Source organism: Anser cygnoides, chromosome 5, assembly GCF_040182565.1.
Source record: "Anser cygnoides isolate HZ-2024a breed goose chromosome 5, Taihu_goose_T2T_genome, whole genome shotgun sequence".
Taxonomy (NCBI): domain Eukaryota; kingdom Metazoa; phylum Chordata; class Aves; order Anseriformes; family Anatidae; genus Anser; species Anser cygnoides.
The window spans coordinates 26,540,502-26,567,876 of NC_089877.1; the positions used below are offsets into that span (position 1 = coordinate 26,540,502).

The following is a 27,375-nucleotide window of genomic DNA, read 5'->3' on the forward strand; positions in this document are numbered from 1 at the left end:
CGTGCGCGTTCACGCGTGGCCGTGTCCACACTGCGCATTTCGCTGGCGGAGGTGGAAGCCCCGAGGCTGCCCTTTGTGAGGGAGCCCGGTGCGCGGGGGGTGCCCAAACTGCGGGCTTCGGTGAAGGGGGAGAGGCCGGCGCAGGTAAGGAGGCTGCGGGCGGGGGGCTCGCAGCGCCCGGGGAGGTGCGGGCACGGCCCGGCCCCGCTAGCAGCCCACTGCTCGTAGACATTTCGCATGGAAACTAGTGTGTGGGAGCTTCATCCTGCAGGAAACTGCTCCTGAATTTTAATTGGATGAGTCAGGCAGTGTAAATACAGCTTAAACCTACCCTAAAGCCCTGCTTTTTTCTTTTTTCCTCTTTTTTTTTTTTTTTTAAATGAGCACTTGGGACTTCTTTTTTTAAAAGAGGAAGGGGACAGTTCAAGGATCTCTTAATATTTTTAACGTGACTGGTCTGGAGGAAATCCAGAGGAGAATGTGTATGCGTGCGGCCGTAGCCCAGTGCATGTAATGGCTTTAAAAAAAATAAATACGGGGGTAGGAGGGGGGAAATATTTGTCAGAAAAAACGGGAGTTGTTTGCGGCCGTGAAAAACAAGCAGAAGGTATTTTGAAACTTTTGTTTTACGATTATTAGAAGAAAGTTGAAGTGCCTGGCTTCTCGCTGCCCGGCGGAGCTGCGCGGGGCGGCCCTCTTGTTATGAATGGTGCGGGGCAGCGCCCGGCCGCGGGCCGGGGGGAGCCGCTCCCCGCCGCAGGGGTCGAGCCCGAGGGGCGCCCCCCGCCCGCACTCCCCCCCTCCCATTTCCCCCTTCCCACCCGGCGCGGGGGCGGCGGTGCCCGCGGGCGCGCCCCGGATCCCGGTAGGGCCGGGGTTGGGGTTGCTTTTGGGGTTGCTTTTGGGGTCGGGGCCGGGTTGGCGAGGCGAGGCGATGCGATGCGGGCCGCGCCGCTGCGGTGTCAGTGGGGCCGGCGCTGGAGCCGCCGCCGCCGCCATGTTTTCTTTTTTGTGAATCGCTCTCATTTGCATACCACAATCTCCATTCATAAAAAAAAATAATAAAAAATAATGGGAGGGAAAAAAAAAAGAGAGAGCGGCGGCACCGGCGACCTGCAGCCAAGGGCTCCCCGCGAGGCGTGCGGGGCAGGCCCGCCGTGCCGAGGAGCGGCGGGCGGGCGGGCAGCGGGCGGCCGGGGCCGGGGGCTCGCCGGGCCCCGCGGCGCTGCCGCTCGGCGCCCGTTGACGCGGTGCTGTGGGAAAGCGCAGCTCGGGGAGGTGCCGCGAGCACGTGACCCGCTCCATTCATAAAATACCTGGCTGCCCATTCACAGCGCGCCGCAGTGCCGGCGCCCAGCGGGCTCCCGGCCCGGCCCGAGCGGACGGACGGACGGATGAACGGACGGACGGACGGACAGCTCGCAGCCGTGAGGGGCTGGGGAGGGCCGCGGGGGGCTGCCCCCCGCCCCTGTTGTCCGAGGGAGGGCTGCCTCGGTAAATGCCCCCGCGGCGCATTCACCTCCCAGGACCGCCCGGCCCCGAGGAGCTCTGCTCGGACCCCCCCCCCCCCCCCGGGCCTCCCCCTCCGGCAGCGCCACCCAAACGTGGAACAGTGAAAACCGACCTCGGTGTAGGGACGGGCTTCCGAGCCGATTTTTGAACCGGTTTTTGGTCGTTTGCTCTTTACTGAGCTCTGCTAACTCGTGTCTGCAGGGGAGCAGCGCAGTGTGGAAGGCAGGCGGGCACACCTAACGAGGCGGCTGCAAACGTTGCCTGGAAGAAATGCAGGCGACGCTGGAGACTGCTACATTGGTAGAGATCGGCAATGCAGCCCGTCGTGGGCTGTTTACTTTGAGAATTTGATGGCAGATCAGGTGTCAGCGCTTCTCCTGAACCGATACCTTCGCAGAAAGCGCCTCTGAAATATCAGAATTACAGAGAGATGTTTTTAACGTGGCATAAGCTATCCAGAGGTCAAAATATTAACTTTGGCTTTAAATATTCTGAAATGTTCCTTTAAAAATAGTTGAATGTAATTCAGCGATGAAGGATCACTACGGCAGGCAGTGCAATGGTTTGATGCAACTGTTCTGCGGTTGCCAGTGTTAAAATGGTGATGTTCATCGCTGGTGAACACACTGTTTCATTATCTTAACGAATTATACTGAGGTGATCCTTAATTATACACTTGTGGAGTGGAGGAGGCTTTGTCATTATTGAGAGCTAAAAGAATACCTGAAAGGTTACTGATCATTTACTTAAAATGAGAAAAGAAAGCTCACATGCAGCATTTAGTTTGAGTTAATCCGGCGTTGCTGTACGGCTAAACGTATATAACCTAACAATGCATTATCAACAGCAGGGCTTTTTCTCACAGAACAGATATTTTTACTTCAGTTCTTAGAATATCAAAAGCAGCTCTAACTGGAGAGGAAAAAAAATATTTCTCAGTTTCCTTTGCTGTTTTGACAGCATTTCTGGCAAGGCCAGAGTCGTCGTTCCTCTTTGGTTGATTTTGCACGTAGCACAGACTGCCACTGTAAATGGAGGAGAAATATGACTGAAGCTCTAAATAAATCCTTTGTGGAAATAGGGCAGATCTACAAATTGAAATACATCGTATATTGAAAGTTCACTGTGTTTAATTGTGTTGGTATAATTGATATCATCAATGGCCTTGATTTCATTAACAAACTCTCAGCATGCAAGGGTGAATACGGGTACTTTGCAACACATTCGTGTCATTGTGGCTACCAGGAATATTCTGGTAATTGAGCATTATTCTTTGTTTATAAAACTTGGCTTCATGGAGCGAGACATAAAGATTTGTGGTGTCTAGAAATTGACCTCAGTTAATAATATTAAATTCTCAATGTCTTTTAAGCTGTAATGTGTGGTAGGAAAGATTAATTAAAAAGCTGCAGTATGGACTGTTTGGTTTCTTGTCGGCTGTGAGCACGTGGAAGGCAGCTGTATAAAATTCTGATTGCCGTGGCTGAATCTTCTTCGTGGTGATTTTTTGATTGTTCTTGTAAAGATTTCATTGTGTTTGTCAGTTAGGTGTTAGTTAACTGAGAGTACTTCTATACCTTTCCAGATACATATCTGTATTTATTTCTTTTCCCTCGGTGATGTTCTGTGAGCAGTGTGGTCAGTGCAAACAGAATGTGGTGTTCACAGATGCCATTAGTTTTTAAATGAAGGAATTAGTAGGATGTGTGGCCTTGTGGGTCAATCTACTGTTCGTGCAAATTAACATAATAATGTCAAAGTAAGCAGATCAGCAGGCACTGTACACGATTCCTAATTTGATGGCAGATTTTATTGGTGTCTGGAAATGCTGCTGGGTTTCAGTGTTGGGTAAAACAGAAGAAATGTTACGTTATGTAGTGCCTATTCAGTAGGGATGAATGATGACAGGATTAAGATGGAGTCCGAGTTGCTCCATTGAAAAGTAGGAGCGCTGCTTGTTGACTTTCCTCTGGGGTGCAGGTGGCCCCTTCTCTTTCTGAGGGAATGCCTGTGCTCCTGAATTGAACCTTGAGGGGTTTTTATGTACTGCGTTTGTATAGATTCAGGCTGTCATATATGAATCGTTCTGCTCCTCCGGTATAGGTAACCTCATGCTCATTTTCCTAGATAATTTAATTCTGGAGATGATAAATCAAAGAAACGCTGAGTATACACTAATGCTGTGCGCTTAACAACCTCTAGATTATGATGGTCTAAACAGCCTCACGTGTTGATTTGAAATAAAATTCTTGCCCTATTCATATATCTTCCTTGAATATTAATGAAGATACTGTTTATGTTTCATATGGGCTTCAGAATTCCTCATAGTCCAAGCCCAAATGCTGAAAGATGAGCATGAGATCATACCTGAGACAGAGAAGCCATCTAGCTTGTTTTTATTAGTTCTGAAAGGATTTTAACATGTTTCAGCAGGCTAATTTTATTTCTGCTGCTGAGGGCATATACAGGCTTCAGAATTCTTCATCCCTTAATATAAGGAATTTGTGTTTTTTAAAAAAAATAATGTTTGTTTTGGGGAAAGTGTCTTCTAAACCACTCAGTTATATGATGAAATCATTGCAATTCAGATATATTTTCTTTTGTGGGGATGGCTCTTTATTTAGAGTCCCTGGGAGGCTCTTCCAGTTTTGTGAATGGCTTCTTGCCGTCTCTTTGGCTTTATGCTACGCAGTGCTATTCTGAAGGTGAAACTGAATTTACATATTACATAATCTGGAAGCCAAGACTTTATTTTTATTTTTTTTAAAGGTTCAACTTAGCAACATTACTTGATTATTGTGGTACTGCATAAAATATGTTTTCTGTCTGTTTCAGCATAACTGGAGCCTGTGATATTTGAATTTTGAAATGACAATCTTTTCCTTGTTTGTTTGTTTAAAATCTAATGTGCCTGAGCTGTTAAAATGGCAGTGACGGCATCAGTGTACGCTTCTAAAGTAAAGACATTTCTTGAAAGGAATATATCTTGACAGGACCAGAAGTCACAGGATTAAAGCCGAGGGCATTCCTGGTGTTTTTAGGCTAAACACTGGCATTTTTCTTTTTTTGTTTGTTTAGCCATTCTTGTGAATATTTGGGAAAATCATATGCATTGGTGATGACTTGATGGGATATGACAAACAGCAGAAACAAAAAATACTATTCAGAATACTGATGCAAGTTGAAAAAGGAGACAACGGAAATACTTTTGTCAGTTTGGGTTTTTACCACTCTGATTCTGATATAAAAATGAAACAAAACAAAAAAACTATGATATGGTTTACAGCATACATTGTCTTAAACTGTATTTTCTGATGCTTAAATGTTTGCTTTCTCACTCTTACTGTTCTCCCCTGATTGAATGGGTTGCAGTTTCCTTAAAGGACCCGGAGAGCTTGCTGGGGGTTGCCATGTTGTTGAGGTTCCCTGTTTCTTTATGGGTGTTTTAAAAATGAACCATCTTTGTCTTTTTCCTCTCTGTTCACATGTTCAGTATTTAAGCAAACAGATTTAACTAGCATAGCTTGCACAGCTACTGAACAGCTGGAATTGGTTGCAAACAGAAATTGAATGGATCTATCGTGGTTCCTCAAAATCTACTCCTCCTCTCCCTTGAAAATACTTGTTACTCTATCTGAAAGCTCTCCTAGTTGCAAAATATTTATTTAATGATTGGTGGCAATGTTTATATCTTTATTAAAGTATTTTATTTTGGAATATTTGTACCATGTATTTGCAACATTTTTCTGTGCTTTGATACCTTGTTAGGGGTGTTCTCCACCCAGCCTTAGTATTCAGCAGAAATAATCTTCAGCAATACTTCTTATTTAAAGGAAGGAAGAGAACCGGGTGCTCTTTTGGTATGTTGTATTAACCAATATTTCTAGATTTAAGGCAATCCATGCTTTTTTTTTAAATTTATTTTTCCTATTCTTGGTAAGAGAATAGGTCTTCTGCTGATGATTAAAATATGATTTCATAAAATATGTTGGCTGGCACTACTCCATGTGCTTTTTTCATAAATGATGCAGTATCATGTCCTATATGGTAACATATTTTATGGTATACAGTACCATGGTAAACATGGTATATCTCTCCTCCTCTTTGAATAGTATCTGTTATAGAACTCAGTCTCTAAGACTATGGTGGTTTTGAACAACACCTACTTGTAAGAACTGAGCAGACATTTTATGTGCATGTTTGCACATCTTTTCCAGCTTATCTTATTCATTATGCTCATGCTGATATTTCTTGTATGAGTTTGTTGAGAAAATACTTTTTTTTATATTCTGTGTTATATTCACTGTTCTTCTACTTGTGACAAGAAAATAATTTTTTAAAAAGCAAAAAAAAACAAATTTTTAGATATGCTGAGGGACCGAAAATATGCATTTAAGTGTTTTTGAGTACTGAAATTTATTATAAATGTTCCTGTAATTAAATAATAGCAGACTTGTTGCACACTTTTTGCAAGAATAAAATCCCAGTGCAGTCATGATAAATACATCTATGTAAGGAGCTCACATGCATTTTTGTCTCCAAGAATTCACTGTCATGTGATAGTAAATACTTCAAACAAGGAAAATATGCCATGGATATGAACACAAGTTTGGTAACAGCAATGCAGAACAGAGCATAAGAAAATACTCTCCTAATATGTGCTGCATGAGAATTGCCCAAATGTATGCCACCAAAACATCTAAACCATGTTAAAAAAAGGTGGCAAGTTATTCTCCCCCCCCCCCCCCCCCCCCCCCCCAAGATCCTTGTGGTTGAAAAATATGACCACTGTTGCATGGGATACTTTTGCTGGGTGAGGAAGTCCTGTAATCCATGCTTCTACTACAAGTCAAACACTTCACCTGCTCAGGAGCCTTACAGACGTGATGTGAGCCATTTCGCTTGAATGGTTTGTGAGAGCAGGCTTCCTTAAAGTCTATGGAAAGTCTTTTTCTGGACTTTTTAAAATTATTTTTTAAGAAAAAACCTACATCTTCCCCAAGAAGGTCTGACCACTGTTGCGAAATGCTCTTTTTCTTTGACATGCACTGACAGGTTGCGACACTGACAGAAGTTTGTCGAAGCAAGAATGAAAGTGAGTTATTTCAGTTTTAGTGAAGTCAAACGCTGTCAATAAATGAGTGTAATGATAAGAAGTATCAGGAATTTCATTAATAAAACAAATACTGAAAACTAGGGTGCAGTTTATTAAAAATTGCCACTGAAACTGATTGTCTAAGCTAATTAAAAGCAGAATTGGCAAGAGAGAGCTCTCGGTGAAGGCTCCTGTCTGCAATTTTTTTCTTTCAGAAACTGCAGAACTGTTTTGGTGAAGTGGTATAAAGCTTGAGGGCAGAAGTGACTTCTCTCTTTAACCTTTTGAAAAGATTAAATAAGGGTAGTGAAAGGTGGGAGTACAGAGACTGCTCTGATGTAGGAATTTTTATGTAGCTTCCTCAAAACTTGTCAGCCTCTCAGACGTGACGAAGTGCTCAGTGCCCTCAGGTACTTCTCTTCCGGAGTGTGGCACGCTTGGCCTGGCTTCCCGTACAGCACACCGTAACGTGAAGCCTGCGATCGAGGCCAATATCTGCTGAGCTTGGAAGAGGAACGTGGGTTTGAAAGGTGTACAGAGTAATTCATGAGTAAGAGTTGGGTCCCATGCCTCTAAAATCTCTAAAATAGGAAAATCTGTTTGTTTGTTTGTTTTCTAGGTGAGTGGCTGACCTTATGTACCAAATTTCTGTTTTTGAGCTCTACTTCCTGTTGCTAATCCCTGGTCTGTACTCCCTTTAAGAACAAGAAAAATTGGAACTTTCTTTGTAGGGTAAATTTTACAATAGCACAGTTTGTCCCTTTCAGGGGCAATTATCTATCTCATTACAAATATCGCTTGTAGTTTGAGTGCTGCTGATCTGTGCTGTGGATGTCGTGGAAAAAAATCTGTCTTCAGTCTTGCAAAATTTAAAAAAAAAAAAGTTCTTTTGATTACTGGTTCCAGTATTATATAATGGGTGTGCTAAGAGAATGCAAAGTTGTAAAATGAAACGCTTGAGAACTTCCAAGCTTCCAAACAGAAATTGTGCAATTATAATCCACGTGGCCAAGGGGTATGAATTTTGATGATTTTGATAATGAGACAGAGACAGCACTGTAATCACACGGCCTGGGTTCTGCTCTCAAACCTTCACATTAGGAAACACCCATTTTCCCTTTTTTCAGCTCCTTGCCTTACTTGTTGCTCATCCTGTGTCAGGAATGAGGGCAGCACCTTCTGATTGAGCACAGGTAGTTCTTTGTCATTGGGGACTGCATCCTCATAAGGGTGCAAATTCCATAACTACTAATAATGAGAAGTAAAGCAATGTTCCTCTAATAGGCTTGTTAGATTTTTTTTGTTTGGTTGTTTCTCCAGTTTCATCTGGTTTTAGTCTTTAATCTTCACATTTCAGCAATGGGAGTATTTCAGATGTTGGTAATATTACTGTAATTCTATCCAGATTCGTTGCCTGTTTCTTGTATCCCTTCTGCTAGCGTGATTTTCTTAATCCTTATCTGAAAGATGGGTTTCTCTTGGTTTTGTTGGTTTGGTTTGTTTTTTCCCCTCAGTTTGGAAACTCTCTCTATGAGAAGTTATTTGTGAGAGTAATATATTATGTTGAACTTGCCTTCTGCTTTACTTCTTCCAAGGCGGTAATGACATCTGTTAGCAGAAGTCATGACACCGGCAGCTATGTACGCCTTGCGTGTTAGCCATGGTGCCAGTTAGGCTGCTGACATGGATGGGCACACGTGCTGCGGGGGCACCCACAGCCACTACCCCATCAGCGTTGGGCTGATCCCTAGCACGCTCCCCGTGTGTTCTCTGTATCTGTGCGAACGAGCGGCTCCAGCTCAAAATATCTCCCGTTGTCTTAGCTGCGTGCAGCTTGAAGCATCCTTTCCCAGAGCCCCCGTAGCACCTTAAAATGTACGCACTTTGTTTCCATGGCAATGGGGAAGCATCTTGCACGTCGGCAGCCCTGCGTCAGGTAATGGAGGGCCTGCAGAAGGCGACCCAGCGTCTCCCAGGGGCCTGCTACGGGAGCCACCCGGTTCTCGCAGGGAGAGCAGGCGCTGCTCGGCCTACAGGGCCTCCGTGGGGCGGAGGGGACCGCTTCAAAACGAGGTCAGAAGCTCAAGCCGTGTTGCCTTACTGCATGCTTTTAAGCACCTTGTGTCATGGGCTTAGGGTGCTCTGCAGGGGTTGCAGCGCTAACAGGCTTGTGCACGTGTGTTGCTGGTGTGTTTGTCACCAGTGCGTGAGCAGGTTTGGTTTTTGGTGAGCTCCTTTGGTTTCCAGAGCAGGAGTTTGCTACCTTGGTTTCTCTCTTATGGCTGCCTAGTCCTGCAAAGGAAGAATGTGTCCACATTTATCCCCCTGAAGCAAGGCAGAAAACGTGAACTCATTTATTACTCCAAATCTGGATGAAGAACAGGTCTAGTAAAGGAAGATACTCCAGAATAAGACATGAATTTAGTAGTAGTTTAGTACAGTGTTATTTCCTGTTGGTGTGCTTTCATTCTCCTTCTGAAGTAAGTTGTGGTTAACTAGAGGAAAGCCGATATGCTCTTTTACCTGAGGAGAGGAGCTTTTCAGGTTCTTCTCTTCAGGCCTTTCCTTCTATGCTACGCCTATTCAAACTCTAGTTCGGGTGGTTTTCTTATTTTGTTTTTGTCTTGCCTTAGACATCTTGTTACTTGTGGGTGTGGGGTTGTTGTTGTTGTTCCTTGGGTTTTGTTTTCATTTCCTCCTAAAAGTGGCATATCTTTCTGGGTTTTGAAGTGGTGAGGTCGTTTTGGTTTTTGTTTTTTCTTGGACGCTCTGGGACAGCACAAACAGAACCCAAATAAAAACATGTGTTCCCTTTGTTGTAGAAAGACAAAATGCTTCCCACAGGCTATGAGTTATGTGTATAGAATTGTGTGTAGCCTCGCGTCTGAACAAAATCTATAGATTAAACTCCTGGAATAACTAGAAAGAATCTTACTGATTCTGTTACTGTTTCAGCTGTTGTTTTAGGTGGGAGCAATTGCTGGGAGGTACAGGATTGGCTTTTCTGTCTTTTGGCATATCTGTGCTGCATGAGCTTGATCCTCACCACTGAAGATAAAAGGGGAAGTGAAAGCTTTAAAGTAATGTTTGGTCTTCGTGCTCCTTCCAACTTGTGGGTGTGAACAATGAGCTTTGATCGACATACCATCCCACATAAGGCACGATGATCCAAATCTCTGCCATGTGCTTCAGGAAGAGATTATTTCAGTAGAGAAGTTACAAGAGAGATCCTGTGTAACTTTTACATGTCAAAGGAAGGAAGGAGTGTCATTTCTCAAGGGCCAGAGTAATTTTGACCAACTATTTTCTAAGGTTGCTTCCCTGTTTGTTTCTCAGGCAGCGAGAGCAATATTTGGGGGTGGGAGCTGAGTACTCTTAAAACATTCTGAAGAAATATTTAATTGTTTATAGAAGGGAAAGATTGCTTTAAATCATTATGCTTTTTATTATCTTGCATTTGCTGAAGTGTAGAAATTGCCAGATAAGATGTACAAAACCACAGTCTGAGTGTTAAACCAAGTTTTCTTAGTGGTTGTCTCCTTAGGAAGTGTTGGTTTTGTTTTAGTTAATTCAAAGTTGAGAAACGTCGCTGGTCTGGGATAACAAGAACATAATCCTAATAATAATAACACACATCTGTGATTCAAGTCAGTTTAACTTAATTCTCAAGCTTCAGTGTCCAGGATACAAAACAGTAATTCACTGTTTTCCACCCTAAAGTAAAAAATTAAGAATGTAAATATTCTGTACAATAGTACAAAAACACAAGGAGACAATATGCCTCCTTTCGTAAACATTACTAAAAAAAAAATTATTGCAAGGTTACATCCTGGGGCAGATCAGGATATTTAGGTTACCAATCTTGCTACCAAATGGTTACCAAACAGTGCTAGTAAGCCTTTCATTAGGAAAATAGAGTATATATGTCAAGGAAGATTATAATCTTCTTGTTTGCTAATTTAAAGGGGGATTCAAATAATAGTGAAAGTCACTACAGCTTAAATCAATCACATTTTTCAGCTACTGGTAACTTCAAGAGTTAGTTATCTTCACCTTCTGAAGCCCATATATTGTCTTGGACACCAAAGCCAGAAAAGAAACCAGCAAGCAGCTGAGGCACCAGTCAGTGCCTCCAGTGGTATCTGAGCATTTTAGGGGAGGGTTGTTTATACATGCCTTTACTTTTTGTGAAGTTGAAGGTTTATTTTTTGGCAGTGTACAAAATATTTGAAGTTTATCAGAGGTAAATGTAGCATCTTCGGCAGAGCGCAGATCTCATGCTATCTGCACTGAGTGTAACCCTGTAGTAACATGACCTGTTTTCTACTTTTTTTTCCGTGTCTCAATTATAGTTAGGCATATTTACAGTGGAGAAAGCATAACTGTCATTTCCGAGTTTTAGCATGAGCATCTATGATCTAGGGTGTGTTTGAGAGGACTTCTTTTTGTATGCTCTCTTATTTTCCTGTATTATCAAAAAGGTATATTTTATTCTAAAGAAATGTTGTCTTAACAGTTAAATTGAAAGGTGCTATTCAAGCTTTTATCATTGACTAGGAAAATTAGTTTGTTGTATCATATTTTCAGTTAGGATGCAAATTTTGTTGTCTTTATTTACACGGGAAAATTAAGTTCTTCAAAAGACTTTCTGCTTTCCTCTGCCATGAGTTTTGTCAGAGAATGCTTCTTTGGAATATATCCTTTGGCAATAACAGTGTTGGTCTAAAAGTAGCAAGTTCTCTTAGTCTAACCTTTTCTCGGTGCATTACTTCAGTACATCTCAGGAAGTTCAGATTGATACTTCTCAAGGTTAAAGTTGGCAGGTAGTATTTGTATGCCTTCAACCTCCACAGAGAGCATGATCAGAAATTGTTCTAATGTGTCAGTGGAAGTAGGCAGGATTATATATTACCTCTGTATCTGTTTTGGTTTTTTCCTAATGACAAAACTTCTGTTCATTAATCTCCAGTCTTGTGAACTCCATTGCATACCATGTTCTTCACAAATGAAAATGTTTCGGGTGTGGTTTATTAATTTCAATCCATAGCCTTGCAGTGGCACTTCACAAATCTAGTTGTTGAGGCTGCTACCAAGTGAAGTTCCAAGATCCACAGGAGATGAGCCGAATTTATTGTTCATGGTAGCATTTGAGAGTGCATGAATTTATGTCTGTAATTCTGAAGGTCTGGAAGTTGATATTCCTCTGTAAAGCTATGCAGAACAGGGGTATTCACAAGCAAATCTGCATAATTATGATGTGTATTTTTTTGTTTTTGTATTGAGGTGTTAATCTGAACTTCTTTTTAAAAGCCTTTCCCAAATAGTATGAAGTTTTCTAGTTGTATGACTGATAGGTGCTAGAGGTGGGTTTGTTTTATTGGGTTTTGATAGACTATTTACATAATTTGAAATACTTAACTCTTCAGAATGCTGTTTTTTTTTAATCCTTTCTGTCAACCTGGGAAGTATTTCAGTATAAGGTAAAGTTACGTAAGTACACAAGCCCTTTAAAATAGAAATAAAAAGAATTCCATTAATACCCAGCGTTTCACCAACGCTGACAAATCCAGTTTTCACTGAATAAACAGCACTGGTGCTGTCATTTTGACACACAAAATAACTTTGCCTCTTTGTAGTTAATAGCCACCTCTTAAAGCATCTAAAGCAAATTTACAGTTGAGATTAGTTAATGAGGGAGAGTGGGAGTAGATTTATTTGAAATCCACTGAACTTAACTGCTCGCTTGTTTGCTTTTTAATGGTAAAGCAGATCTATGGTTTGAAACAGTTTGGGGAAGTTTTTGTGACAAAGAAGATGATGGTCAGAACTACCTTAAAGCTGCAAAGGGGTCAGCTAAAACTTTTCCTCTCTGGGTTTAACATTGCTTAGAAATGACATTGGAAATCTCCCTTTGAAAATGTTCGAGAAACTTGATACCCGAGATATTGAAGCCATTCAGAGAGAGACTATGTGCCCAAAGCATTCAAAGGTCATTACAAAACAGTAAAATATAGCACTAAATTATTGTTATTTTAAGATATTAATGCTTTACATAAAAATATAAGAATTGCTGTAAAGGATCTGACAAAAATTCTTGTTGACATCCTTTCTCTGACTTTTCCCACTTGCTATATGTGGTTAAATTCCATGCATATCTGTTTCCTCATCAGGATGGATTATATTATTTGTTCCTTGATTCCTTGTTGGAAAATTTTACCTTGTGGTTGTCTGGTGGTACTTCATTTTTGCTTTAGTAGCAGTCTAGCTTTAGATGGCTTATCTGTTCTCAGAGTAAATGTTGTGTTCTCAGGCATTTGGAAGTTGAAGTAAGCTGAAATTGCTATGCCAGATCATTCAGTTTCAGTCTCTTGGTACACTTAGTTTGCTGTTCATGTTTGTGTATTAGAACTTGAAATTAGTTTTAGTATCTAAATGGATTGTTTCAGAGCATTGTGTACTGCATGGGTATTTCTTTTCTCGAAACAGTTTGTTTCACAAGAACCACGTGAATAAGGTGATGAGATGAAACAGCAGTGTTTCCAGTAGCTACACAAGGTTCAAGAGGAAAACTTATCAATTCAGGTTTTGTTAGGAAATGCATTGCATTTATGTTCATGTCAGCGTCAACAGCTTGCTTTCTGATGTAAAGTAATATCCTACTAGGAGGAGAAAGGGAATTGACAGTACTGGCACTCTTGGGCTTTGGCCTTGAATAAGCACCTCCTGAAGTGGGAAGGGGACTTCTGCGCCCTCTCCTTCATTCTCCAGGGCAGTCAGGGCTGGCTCATGAGTACTTCCAAGCTGCTTTGTTTCTACCTCAGCTGTCAGAAGGGCAGTTTCATTATGTTTCCAAGACTGTACATTCTTATCATCAGATCTAACCTACTTTCTGAGATGCAGCTTCACACTAGATACATAGTCGAAGGTGCAACGAGAAGGCTTCTAGATTTTAAAAGTTAAATATTATCCATATTTATTTCTGTGTTCCGTAGGTCAGTCTGTCATTTTTGTACCTGAAACAAAATGTATTTAATAGAAATTGATTGAATGCAAGGAATTTGTTTGTTTGGGCCAAAGCAGTACAAACTGTAAATGTGAAATTGTATTTGCTTATGATAGCTGCCAAGTATTTTAAATTACTTTTTTCCCCTTGTTGCTATTAGTATTGTTGAACTTCTTATAGGCAGTTTCTCAGAAGTAAATTATACCACTGCTGTTCTTGCTGCACACAATGCTTTCTCAGCTGTAAAATCTCAAAGATGTATCGTTAGCAAAACTGTCTCATTTTTATCAAGGTGGGATTAAAGAAAGGAAGGTATCTCATGGGAAAAAAAATGGAGTGAAGCAGGGGAAAAATGGCAGGACAAGTAAATATGCTGTAAGAGCTACCTGTGTCTACAAAGTATATTAATTCCTCTCCCTTTCTTAGAGCTGGGCCCCCTGCCAGAGAGGTCTCAGCCCCAGCCGGGGCTGGCGGGAGCGGTGCTGCCTGCGGGAGGTGATGGATGCCCCGCGCGCAATTCTCGGTGGCATTGGCACTCACCAAAGCTCCCTTTCTTTGCTCGAGTTTATCCCTACTGGAAGTTAAAATGAAAGGCAAAAGAGACAGGAAGACAATGCTGAAAAGATGAAAAAGACTGACAAGTAAGGAGAGAAATCTAAGGCCTAGCTTTAGGTATGCATTTAAAAGTCAATTAGGCAAACTACCAGCATTAGGTTTCTAAAATTATTTCAGATGCCTGTCTCGCTATTTGAAAGCTCTTCTTGTAGCAGATTTTTAAGCTTTTTCATTGAAGTATAGTACAGCGAACATTAGAGTCCTTTATTAAGACTGTTTCTCGTATTGAGTTATTGCCCTGTCACCCAGTGCATTAGGTTCTAGAGAAATACCTAGTAAACCCCACTGCCTAATTGATGTGCTGTTTGGAAGCTATAGATAGTTTGTCTAAGAACTGCTTCCAGTCCTACCAGTAGTATCCATGGCACTAGTAAGAAGGCATTTCTAGGCAATTTTTGTAGGCTTTATTCATTAGCTTTCTTGCTACTTTAAAAGAATGCCCATACGCTATTCTGAGATTTTAAAGAAAATGCAAAGAGAAGTTTAAATGTCTCTGTGGGCTCTGCAGCTGCCATTCTGTATATGACGAGTGACAGGCTTCACCAGAGCTCCTGTTTCTGAAGGCAGGAGACCACGATTCTGAAACACGTTATAGCGGTGTTATTTATATCCTGCCAAAAGCAATTATCCTGCAAGGCTTATAAATATGTGTTAGCATTTGTGTGTGTGATAAACTCTGTAGACTTCCACGGAGATCTGTAGGTCTACTCAGACTGATATATTTAAATTTTTGCAGGACTGAAGCCCAAATACTTGCATAAAAAGATGTTTCTAGTGCAGGCATATGCTGATTATTCAGTAGAGAGTGTGGCAGAAGTCTTTCTTTGGGACAGGTCTTTCATGATTAGGCTTATTATTATACCAAGGTAAAGAGTTTTTACATTTAACAGCATTTGATAAAAGTTGTTTTTAAGAAATATGGTTTGATCCACGAGGATCTTTCCAACAACTTTTAAGCTTTAAGAGCCCTTATCTGTCCAAGAACCCTATTTTTAATTCCTGTGAATCCTGTACTTCCCCACGAAGATTCTTATTTTATTTTTTTACTCCTTAAAAGTGCCTTCAGTAGGCTACTTTAAGCCCTAAAAGTGGTCTTGTTCTGCACTGTGTCTTTTCGTCACCCTGTGACAGAAAATGAGCTCCACTGTTGGAGGAAAAGGCCTGTGCTTTGGATCTCGGCTACCAAATAGAGCAGCTTTTCTGTTCACCCCGCAGCTGCTGTTACTGTTTCATTCTGCAACTGCTAGAGGATGGGCAAGTAACCATCCTCATACGAGACAAAAATATAACTCCATTAGTCAGCTGGCGTGGGTTGTTGAAGCAGAAATGCAGGCAGTATTTTCTCCTGGTGGAGAAAAATCCATCACATCCTATTAAAGTTGCCATTAGCTGACTATGGGGGAATGTACATTTCCTGAATCCGTGATTGCCTGTTCTCCTTACTTTGATGGCTGTCTACTTTAAAACTTGTAATTTAGTCATAACTATTATAAGATCATGTTACATCTCTGGGGTTAAATCTATTTGACATATAATCTGTCTGAGAAAAGCCCTTAAGAAATAATGGTGCTTGACACTAACTGAACCTTAAATTATTGTGGCGTGAATTAGAGAAACTTGTTTCTAAAGAGGTTTGGTGAGCTTTCTGAATTCTATATCACCCTGTTGGACTTCTGCATTTTTAATATTTTAATTTTAACTTTTAGACTACTTAATATTTTAACTCATTGCTGTTAAACATCAATTTCAAGCTTTCTTTTGGAGTTTTTTTTAACAGTTGTCTTCTGAACATTGGAAATTTAACAGGCTAGTGACATCTTCAATGTCTACTTGCCAGTGTTAAATTTAAGGCTTAAGTGAGGGAGAGTTAACACCCTTAAGCTTTTTCACAGTAGCATTTGAACCTTTTAAGTTTTTGGATTTAATCTTTGTAATTCACAATAACAAAAAGCAGAACCAAGAAAATAAAAAGGTTCCTTCTTTTCATTGCTGCTTATCATCTACAAGAAAATTATTTTTCTTTGTTATTCTGGAAGTAGCAATCTTTAGTCATGGCTACAGGAGTGTTACAGTAAATCATTTGCATCTTTAGGAAAAGTACAGCTGTGGTTAGGTTTCCTCTTAGTTTGGGGCTCAATTTTGTTAAAATCTTAGTCACACGATTCCTTATTTCTTTGTCCTTTTTTTTTATGAACTGTGCACAGACAGAAATGTTTGAATTTCTTAATTTCCAGAGGGATAAATATTTAACCTTAATGTAGAGTGGATGGTATTAATATAACAGGTGTCACGGATCTGTAATTGCACTTTACAGATGTACTAACACCTGTAAGTTAAAGGCAGAACAATGTCAGTCATACCGTGTAAGGCCCGTGTCTGTCTCTATATTGTGTACAACATTAAAGCTGAAGAAGGAATGAAGCAATGGCAAGCTATAGTCAAGCTTCAATTCTTATTGTAGTTATATTTTATTTTAGACAGACCCCAGGTGTATATCCAGCTAGTTGGCAGTCACCTGTCTCGGTGTGGGTTTTTTGCCCATTACCCTTAGGCTGCTTTTGGTTTGCTCACCTCTCCCCATGATAAATCTGCTTCTTGTTCTCAATAAGCTATCTATATGATATTAAAGACGTTCTGAACGTGATACTGAACAGTAGAGTCAAAGTAAGAAAACTAGATTATTGTGTTATGCAAATATAATTTAATTACTTAATGACTCTACAAGTTTAATTCAACTCTTCATTAAAAAGTAAAAATTGTGCAGTTCCAGCTGAGGGAGCTATTTTCTGGCAAGTCAGCTTCCTGCATGTTCATTTAAGTAATGCTTGCTAAAACTTGATATGGCAAGGTAGACAAAGTTTTGTACCATTTTACTCAAAATAGTTGGTTGCCACACCAAAAACTGTTGTAAAATTTAATTATTACTTTGTTATGCAGACTTGATTTTCAATCTTACAATCTTTTTAACTTTAAAGAAAAGGAAATGAGCAAGGTCCTATTCCATTGTATTTGATCCCATAACCCTGTTTTACCAAAGAGCTAAATAACAACTTCACATATGCAAAAGTTGTGCACTTGTGAGATGCCTATCCGTTCTTGTTGAGCACGGGTAATGGGATTTCTCCTGAGGTCCTGTGACTGTGGGTTGGTTTTTATTGGATTTTTGCACGTTGGTGTTCAATAAAATGTTTAAAATCCATCCTGATGTGTTTCTGGTTAGCCTGCCTCAGTCTATCAGGTTCCAGGCAGTGACAGATTACTCTTTTCAGCTTTCAACCTTTCCCTTCAGCTTTACTTTCTTGTGAGTAGGATCATCCTCTGCATGTGTTGCTCATTAAACAGGCACTGGTTTTCATTTAATACAGTAATTTTCCTCAAGTCAGAGCCTTCCTGTGTGCTGAATTATGCATCCTAGTCTTCGTTTTTTCTCCAGCTACTCCAAGTTGCATGTAGGCAGCCGGCTAGTTTTGTGTACAAGGGAGGGAAAACCTGGAGCGCGCTGTAAATGTTAGTAATGTCAGCTGTAAATGTATAAGTGTGAAGGTGTGTGTGTGGATATGGGCAAGTGTCTTGCTGTCCTGAAGAATTCTGGAAGCAAAACGTTACCTTGATCAATGGGCAGAATTTAGGAACTGGTCTGTGTGGATGCAGAAATGTGAGCGCTTGGTATCTGTAGCTCTCTCTTATCTGGATCTCTTTGGATTGGGCTGCTAGGGAGCTTGTTTTGCCTCGTACAAATTGAAAGAGATTGCCATATGGTCTGGTATAGTTCATGTACACAACTGTGATCCAGTAGAGGAAAGGCAAACTCCCTACCCCCCTACTGCTGTTTCAGAGAGGAACAGACAGGAGGAAGTAGGAGTGAGAACAGATTTCTGGATAGATTGGTAGGCAGCGGGGTGAATTCTTAGCACTTCCCACCAGAAGTTTATTCTAATAGCATCAGTTCTTAACTGTGTAGCTGCTGATCAGGAAGCTGGAATGTAAGGATCAAATACAAATGAATAAACAGGCTTGTAGGGCTTGTTTCAAGTCAGAATGGTAAAAGAATTTACTTCATATTCTGAAGCAATGCTGCGGTGCTTTCAGCCTTTAGCTTGATTTTTTTTTTTAAGTGCAACTGAATGTTAGCACTAATAGATATATCTGGAAAACACTGTTGTAGAAACGTACTGGCTGACTGAGATTTGGCTAAGATGCACACCTGATGGTGGAAGTGTGTGCATAGTACATCCACATTGATTGAAATAGGTCACATGCAAGAGGAAATTTTTCTTGTTTTCTGAGCCTTTTAAAGGAAAGGGGTAATTTTGAGTGGCTTTCCAGTACTATATAGGAGGAACAGATGGATTTTTGTTAGACACCCTGCTACTCCATTGGTCATCAGCTTCAGATTGATTTAAACCAGAGTTAAAGCAGTTTAAAGGAAAGGGTGCTGTGCGAGAACCATTTAGAATTAAAATTTATATATGGAATAGAGAACTTTTGTGTCTTTCCTCTGGATTAAAGGTGAATTTATATAAATGCAAAAATAATAACAATAACATAAGCTTTTAAATCTGTAAATCTGCATTTCTCACGATGAAACTTTGGGCTTCATTTTGGGCTGCCTCTGAAAGGGGGAGTTACCTTTGTTTGCATTCACCAACGCTGCCTTTGCCTTAGATCTGAGGAGAATGACTGCAGGTGATTTGGGGCACTGATCTGTCAAAGCAATGTTTTTGGGTTGTTGGATTTTCTGCTTAGGTTGCGCAACCAGCTCTCTTCACCGTTGCATAATAGTTTGAGCTAACACAAAGGAAGTAGCAGAATTGTGCCCCGAGACTGAGGGAGGAGAAAGGGTAGGGATTCGTTCAGGCTGGATTTAGGTGAGCAGGTTTAGTTGCCTTCCTATTATCCCACAAGATCAAATAATTTTTGCTGCAAACCTACAAATGCTGAATCACTGGTAGAACTCTGTGTATATGACTGTTTAGACAACTCCTATGAATAAAATCTTACAATTAATCAGGAGGTCTGAAAATGAGAGTTGCATATATCATTTATGTGCTCTGCATGGTCTTCTGTACTCGTACCGTATGACTATTCAATGGAGCATCGCCCTTTAATTTGTCTCATGGAGATGCATCGTCTGTCTGTGTCAAAATGCTAGCATGAGTATAATCTGGAAGCTGTTTTTCTTCTGAGTGCCAGTGTACTGGAACTCAGTGTTAAAAGCTTGAAATTCATGAGGTTTGTATTTCCTTGCATTCTCAACAAATACTGAATAACCTTCTGTAAATAATGATCCTTATTAAAGGATGAATACATGAAAACCCTTCAAGTTTTGCAGCTACTTTTTTCTTCTTTTGAGGAGAGGAGATTTGTATTTCCTCTCCCTTATGTGCCTGGCATAATAATGCAGGAGCACAAACTAAAGAAGTGGTAACAAGCAGCAGTGGTTCATGATGCCAATAACACTGCAGTTTGGAAAATATGTTGTACCACTAAATTAACCAGTCTCAATTAAAATGTAAAGAATCTCCACTACAAATTGTTCATTACTGGTATAGTCATCTTTATCTTTTTTTATCCCTTAAAATGAATAAATGTTTTCTAGCAAAAAGGTCAGTTGTCAAATCAAATTTTCTAGGTTGTTCTTAAAGGCTACTTTTCTATTTTAAAACTTTTTTGTTTGTTGTTTTAAAGGATATTAAAGGATATTTCCTCTAATGATCATGAATGTAAAATGCATCAGTGAAGATGAGCTGGTGAATCACTTCAAACAAATCATATTTGTATGTTAAACTTTATTCAAAATGCTGGTTACCATAATTCCTTTCCATTAAAAAGATCCAGACTTGGTATTCTTAAGCTTTGCTAAGCCATTACAGTTTGGATCCAGACTTCTGAATTTGTACAGTAAGGCTACAAACTTTAGTATTAATTTACTGTAACATTATTAAGAGTATAATTTTGGTTTTAATCTGCAGCAAGATAGTGCTTATTTCTTTCATCACCTTGTTGAAAATGCTGTTTTAGGTGAATCAGTTATATCAAAATTTAAAGTTACAAGCATGTTAGATGTGCTTGTAATTGATTCTCATATTGTGATGTATTTTCAGTTGTATTTCTCAAAAATTGTGGTTTGTTTGCCTCTCAGTTTTCACCACATTGTGGGATAAACTTTTCGCAGTGTTCAGAAGATCCGTTTTCTGTGCTACCAGAGCTAATCCCCTTGCATCATCTGGAATCAAGAGGGCTTTCCTTTGTGTATTCAGTCCTTACATAAAGGAAACTCAGTCTGTTTTGTTAGCGTGTAAACTGGGATTTACTAAATACAATGAGGGCCAAAACTTCTAGCAGTAAGAATTTAGAGAAAGAAAATGTATGCTTCTTGGGAGGAAGAAAACTATTCATAACTGCCTTACACATTTGGTGCTCATCATTCCACATGCATGAAGCCAGAAAAGGGAACATTGAAGGTTTAAGTTATGTTGATACTGCAGAAAGAGATCGAATGTGCCAAAATTTATGTCTTAAATATCCATATTGCTAGTTGTGGATTAATCTCAAAATCCACACGTAATGCAGAGAAACAGCCAAGCTCTGACTGGGCTGTAATGTGACTGCCCCATCCTTTCCTGATCCAAACAGGTTTATGTGAATGAGCTTGGCAGCAGTTGCTAAATGTGAAGCAAGCTCTCATACACGTTTAGGCTCTGCCATGGAACTCGTGTGGAATATATCTTCTGTTTTCAGAACCATTTTGAACAGTTACAAGACAGCCTTGAGACCAAAAATCAGTCACTTACTGATTAAGATTGGATAATTTTTCTGGACTGAAGTTATCCTTTCGATTCACATCAGCATTCTGGTGTTGATCGCTGCCTACTTGCAGAAGCAGTGGAGAAAGTGCATGGCAAGAATAAACCATCAGGACAGGAGGAGAGTAGAGAGAGGCTGGTACTTCTGGCAACAGTACTAAATCATTTTACTTTAAGTGCTTGCGATAACAGCAGCGTTAGTGCAGGTATGAAGGGGGCCCTGGACCTGTTGGTAGAAGATAGTGGAGAACTATCAGCAATATTGAAACACTTTCTGAAATCAGGCTGCAGAAAGTGGTTACAAGAGGTAATTCTGACTGCTGTCATTTTCATCATTGTTTACTTGCTGTATAAATGCATCTTAACCTTTCTTCCTGTTCAGTCATTATCCCTAGCAGTTTTCCACCTATGTTATTTAAAAAGATTAACATGATACAGCTCTAGATTGTAATAGGACAGCTTGTATTTGCTGGAAAGGATTTAATCCATATGCACTTACAAATTTAAATTTCAGTGCTTCACTTTTTCCCCTTTTTTCTGGAACCAATTTAAAACAATTTTTACTGGTTTAGATTTAGCTACAAATTTTATACTTCCCTTTTAATGCAGAAGATATCAGTATATTATAGAAAGCCACTGCACACAAATTGCATGCTGAACAAGGATATGGTTTGTGATTATGTTTCTCCCACGCATGGGAGGGATATAGGAACCACATACATATATACACAGACGCACAATTAGTGTTTGTGCTGCATACATTGAAGAAGGGCATCCAGTTTTTCCTAATTTCTCTGCTTCTTGTTTGGGAAAAAGGGATGCTGTTTGTGTTTGTTTTTTAATTTACTTGGTAGAGAAGAATTTACGCAAGCAGTATTCCTTACCACCACCCCCAACCCTGATCTCTTCATGTAACTGACTTTTGAAACATCTATTACTTCATTTTTGTTACTTGAGTTCTGGCATTTTTAGCTCCCCTTTCTTCCCCTTAAATAACTCTTGGGCAATTTTTTCTTTTTTGCGCTTCCTAAAGAAACAACTGTGTCAGCTGTTTTTCTTTAAACATCAGCTTTTCATGTGGAATAGTCAATACTGGTTTTTACTAAGTCTTCTGTGAAAATGCCTCAAATAGATGGTTGCATTGAGTACCAGTCGCACAACACTTCCCAGTCAACATACAGACAAAGAAAATAAGTAGGAGCTACTTTAGTCATAGGTAGTTACAATGCGGAGTGGTGGTTCTAGAACCCTTAAACACAAACCAGCATTTCTCTCTTGATTTTTCTTTCAGTCACTAGGCTAAAAATAATAACGATAAAAACCAAGTCTTTAATAACACTTGCAGGAGGGGGTTAAAAGTTACAGCCAAATGAAATCTGTCTAGGAATTACTGTATGACTAGGGAGTATTCTTTCATCCATTCAAACACAATAATTTTTTTGTCGTTTGTGCAACCAAATTCAAGAAGGAGACTCCTCAAAAACCCACATCCACCGTGACAAGCTCAGATGAGATGAATGCATTCTTACTCTTGGGTTGTGAACAAAGTCTAGAGAGTTCTCAGATGAACTTTTATAATACAGTCGGTCATTTAAGCTCAAATTCCTAAATAGGGAATTCTGTGTAGCTTTAAAAAAATATATATATATTTCTTAGCATCACTGAAAAAACTACTTGTTATGTGTTATTGGTCTTTTGACCTCATTTTTTCAGGATGCTTAATAAAATGCTGATTACTTTTCTTTAGCTAGTAAAGCAGTTAATGACTTCTCCTGGCTTATTGGGATTATTCAGACAGTCTCATTGCAGATAAAAGTACTCAGTCTAATTTTTTAATACGAGAAAATTATTTGTAATTCATACTGTTTTTCCTATTAGATCTTGTGCTTGGGGTATAAGCAGAGAAGGCCCTTTTCTTGCTAGAAGAGCAGAAGTCTGTAGCAAAAAATAAAGATGAAATTGGTAGTTTACCAAATTCCGATTCCTGTTCCTTGAATTTGAGCTTCACCATCCATGTTTGTCCGTTCTGCCAGTCTGTTTTCTCCTTATATTTATTGAATACATATTCTTTTCTTCTGTCTCTCTAAGCAGGAGTCTTTAATTCTCTGTTCGTATTACTTCAGATATGCAGTCAGGATTCACTGTTAGCAGTTCTGTTAAATACAAGCCCACAAATATTTGTGGAATGGCTCAGTATATATCTCACTACATTGACTTAGTAATTTTTTTCAGATTTATGCTTTATACTACTTTGCTATTTAATCATACTGTATTTTATGTAACAGAAATGGCAGATAGTTGTACTTAAAACATTTTTAGGGTGGATTGCCATCTGTATTGTCCGGTAAAACTGTGCAACACAGATGTCAGCTGCACAAAAATCTGCCTAATGGTTCTGATGTGCCATTTTTTGTCTCTTAGATCGACTGGAGCAGAAGGACTTCTTCTTTATTCCTTGTTTGGATTCTGCTGTCTAACAATTGTTTTGAGCTTTCATTATGGCCTGCTGCACTTGCCTCCTTGATACACCAATCGTAGATTTTGTGCAGCTTCCGTTAACTATCTCCAGCACCCTTTTCACCACTTCCTCCTTATGGTGAAGTCCTACCCCAGGCCCATAACTTCTAATGGCATTAATGGTTGTGAAAAGTTCAAAGAGGAAGCAACAAGATGTTATCACAACACTAAATCATCTCATGATCTCAGTGTTGTAACGTTTTGTTTAGGACCTTGTTGTTGCCAAAACAAGGAAAATCTAGCTTAGGGACCCATTTTCAGTTGCTGAGTAGACTTTGAGAGATTCAGTGATTATTATAGGAGTTCTCATGACTAGATATTATTTATGAAGTGTGAATGTATTCTTATTTTGATATGTTATATATTTTCAGGGGAAAACACATGCATGACTTGTATCCAATGACCCAGAAAAAGAATACAAGCTTTTAAACCTCTGGAACAGCAGCAAATAATACAACTTAAATAGTCTTCCTTTTGAACTGAGAGGCCTTTTAGTTATTTTGCTGCTTGTTGTGTTCATGCATGAACTATGTATTCATTACGTATTGCTTTTTGTAGAAACTCGTGAACACTGTAGTTGGAGTAAGGAATGCAGTTACAACAGGATTTGATTTTTTTTTTTTTTTTCTGATGCTCTGTTAACATTCCGATGTTCTCTGACCTTAGGACTTGTGAATCACTTCTGTGCTTGAGACTGCTGGCTAAGGATACTAATTATTACTGAGATTATCAAATGTAGATCATACAGTTACATATTGGCTAAGTAAATCACAGTGTTCATTCTGAAGTATTGCAAATCTGAAGGGCACATTGTTAAAACATTTTGTATAATCTTGTTAAACTCGTTTCCTCTCCTTTGATGGATTATTGTAACAGAAGTCTTCGCGTTTGTCTTTCACTTATCTGTCTCAGTTCTTCATCTCTCCCTCTTGTGTGTCTTTGGAGGGGGGAAAATACAAAAAAAAAAAAGACTGATTCAGACTGCAAAGTGTGGTGCTGCATAGCAGGGGAGTGGTAGCTTCCTTTCACTTGCTGAACAGAAACGTAAAATAGAGCTGGAAGTTCACAAGTTATCACCCTTTAAACTGGGTTCAGATTTTCTTATTTGCTCTGGTTATGGTGCTATTTGTTAAGCATTTTGCAGTTTGGCTTCTATTCTTCCTGATTTGTTAGTGTGGATATTTATGATTTGTCCACTTGTTTCTGTTGGAAACATAATTTTGGAAGCCTTTTTTTTGTCATCTTACATTAAAAAAGAATAGCATTAGTGATTGTTTTGCAAAGTAAATTTTGTTCCAGGATCATTTTCCTATGGACAAGTTAAAGTCCCTGAAAAGTCACTTCAATGTAAATGTTGAGACAAGCTTTAGATTTAACAATATCAACTACAGTTTTAATACACATAGTTTTAAAACATTTTTTTCCATATGTAACATTCATTAGTAATGTCAAAGCTCAGCAAGACACTTAAAGGAAGATTATTTTTTTATAGGTGGATATGCTTTATTTCATTTTTGGTTCTGAACATTTTCTGTGCAGGCTAAGTGGGAAATGCATGTCAGGAATGATCTAGGTAGGCCTTTTACAAATTTGTTTTAACATTGCAAGATTTAAATTTAAATTTGTGGTTGCCTTACCTATGAAGTTTTGCTTGAGGAGAATAAACTGAGTGGGACAGATGTTTTTTTTTTTTTCCTTCACTAAATATCTTGGCAAAAGATGTATGTAGCAGTTCAGGGGCTAAACTATATACTGAATATCATCATGCATTCAGGGCTTTATTGAATTAAATTTATTATAGGCGGTTGCTGTCCCATAGTCCAGGATAAGCTGCAATAAATTCGGATACAGTGAACATAAAATAGGAGACTGTTCTCCAGTGTGTTAGAGAAAGTATAGCAGCGTATAGTTTGTCTCTTTGTACTTATTTTTGCAGAATAATTTCTTAGATGTGTTAGGTGGCAAGTAATAGTTTTTTGGACCTTTGTGGAGTACTATTTTTAAATGCAAGAAGCATAAAAATTACATAGATGCTTGTTTGAAAATAACATACAGGCAGTCATACCTTCTTAGGGTAGCTGAAACTGCTCATAAAAAAATCCCATGGTTTTATTTCAATGTATTAGTTACCTTCATCTTATTTTACTGGTCAAGAACATTATTACAAAGTGACTTGTTGATTAATGCATTCATATTTCCTGTTAACAGGGATTCCGGAGTCCTGTCATCCTTAATCTTGATGGCTAGATGACTAATAGCTTTGACTATGAGCATAATCTAATTGTACTCGCATATCTGAGTGAAGCTCAGGGGCTTTGTGTGTAAGAGTGGAGGAAAATGGTCCCGAGAAGAGAGAATTCTGACTTGTTTTTCAGATTCTCATTGTCTCTGAACTTTATTTTTTGTCAACTGTAGTAAGCATTGCTGTTCCAAGGAAAATAAGTCACAACTGAGTATGTAAGCTTTATTTAAAAAAAAAATAAACAAAAATCTTGACTTGTCTGAGGACATTTAGTAAAAGTGTCAAGCTGTGTTAGTTTTGGTGGAATCTGCCTCGGGCTACAACCTTGTCCTTGTCTTAAGTTTACTGAAGTGCCAGAGCTCGTCTTCCATCTTTTCTTTAGACATTTTTGCAAGGATGAGAAGAAATGGAAACTTTTCTTAAATTACTCTTTGTTTTGTTTTATGGAATTTTTCTTCTCTACATTTCAATAGTAAGCAAGTTGCAATTAATACATGACCTCAGTACCCCAATTGCTATGTGGTAAGAAACAAGTAGTGATTCCGCGGATTTTGAAGAGTCATTGGCAGTTCTGTGCTATAAATGCAGTGAAGATATTTCTCTGGATCTCTGAATTCCGGGATAAGGTGGAGGAAGAAACTATGAGAACATAGAGTAGAAGCAGGATTGAGATGAAGAGACTGGATATTTCTGGAGTTCATGGCTGTCAGTGTGTAAAAAGGAGGAGAAATCAGGGTTTTCTGGAGGAAGTCTGTTAGGACTGGGGAAGCATATGATTAGCAGGATCTAACCACTTAAATTCTGTTATCCCACCTGCCTAAAATTGGAAGGAATTTAGTCCAGGAGCACCTAGTACCAACGTTCCTCTGTTAAACAGGTAGCTATGGAAGTCCCACTCATTTCACTCACCCCTCCAAGGGGAACTCCTTACTGTATCTGCTGCTTCTCTTAGTTCTGCTCTTTATCCAAAACATGTTAACCCGTGTTTGAATGTTACTTCGGTTCTTTTTAACTACTTTGAGAAAGTTTTTATTTGCTTGTGTATTTGATATCAGATGCAATTTTCCAAGTAATACGCCATTATCATACTGTGTTACAAAAGCCATACCATTACAAAAACTTCAGCCTACAGAAGGCAGTTTCTTTGAAAGAGGTGCAACCCAGGTATGTGATGTGATCTCCTTCAATCTACTTAAAGGTTACTTCATGTAATGTATCATCATGGATGACATACAGTTACATATAGAGACTATCTACAATTATTAAACAGTAAGAGCAGAGAAGCAGGGTTAAATATTATTCACTCAAATGTCAAATTTCTACTTGGTAATTTTCATGGTTTTCAAAATTTTTAGTAGCTTCTCAGTTCGTCATGCGTTCTTGCTTTTTGTAAAAACTCTTGCAACAATAGCCATTCTTCCTTGCAGTCCAAGTTATTTCGCACTGTCACAAATCTTAAGTTTTCTGTATTCAAATAGGAATGTGATTCTAGTGCTACCGTTTTTTAGTTTTTCTCCTCGTGTTACGTCCAAGAGAACACTTAACAGCAATATACTGTTTTGACAATTTCCCATTTTGGACACTT

The 27,375-nt window shown here is 39.3% G+C and overlaps 1 protein-coding gene across 2 annotated transcripts in view; it reads left to right on the forward strand.

Moving 5' to 3' along the window:
• The window catches only part of SPRED1 (sprouty related EVH1 domain containing 1), a 60,407-nt gene that overhangs the window by 774 nt on the left and 32,258 nt on the right, over positions 1-27,375 (forward strand). The gene's annotated exons all lie outside the window — the stretch shown is intronic.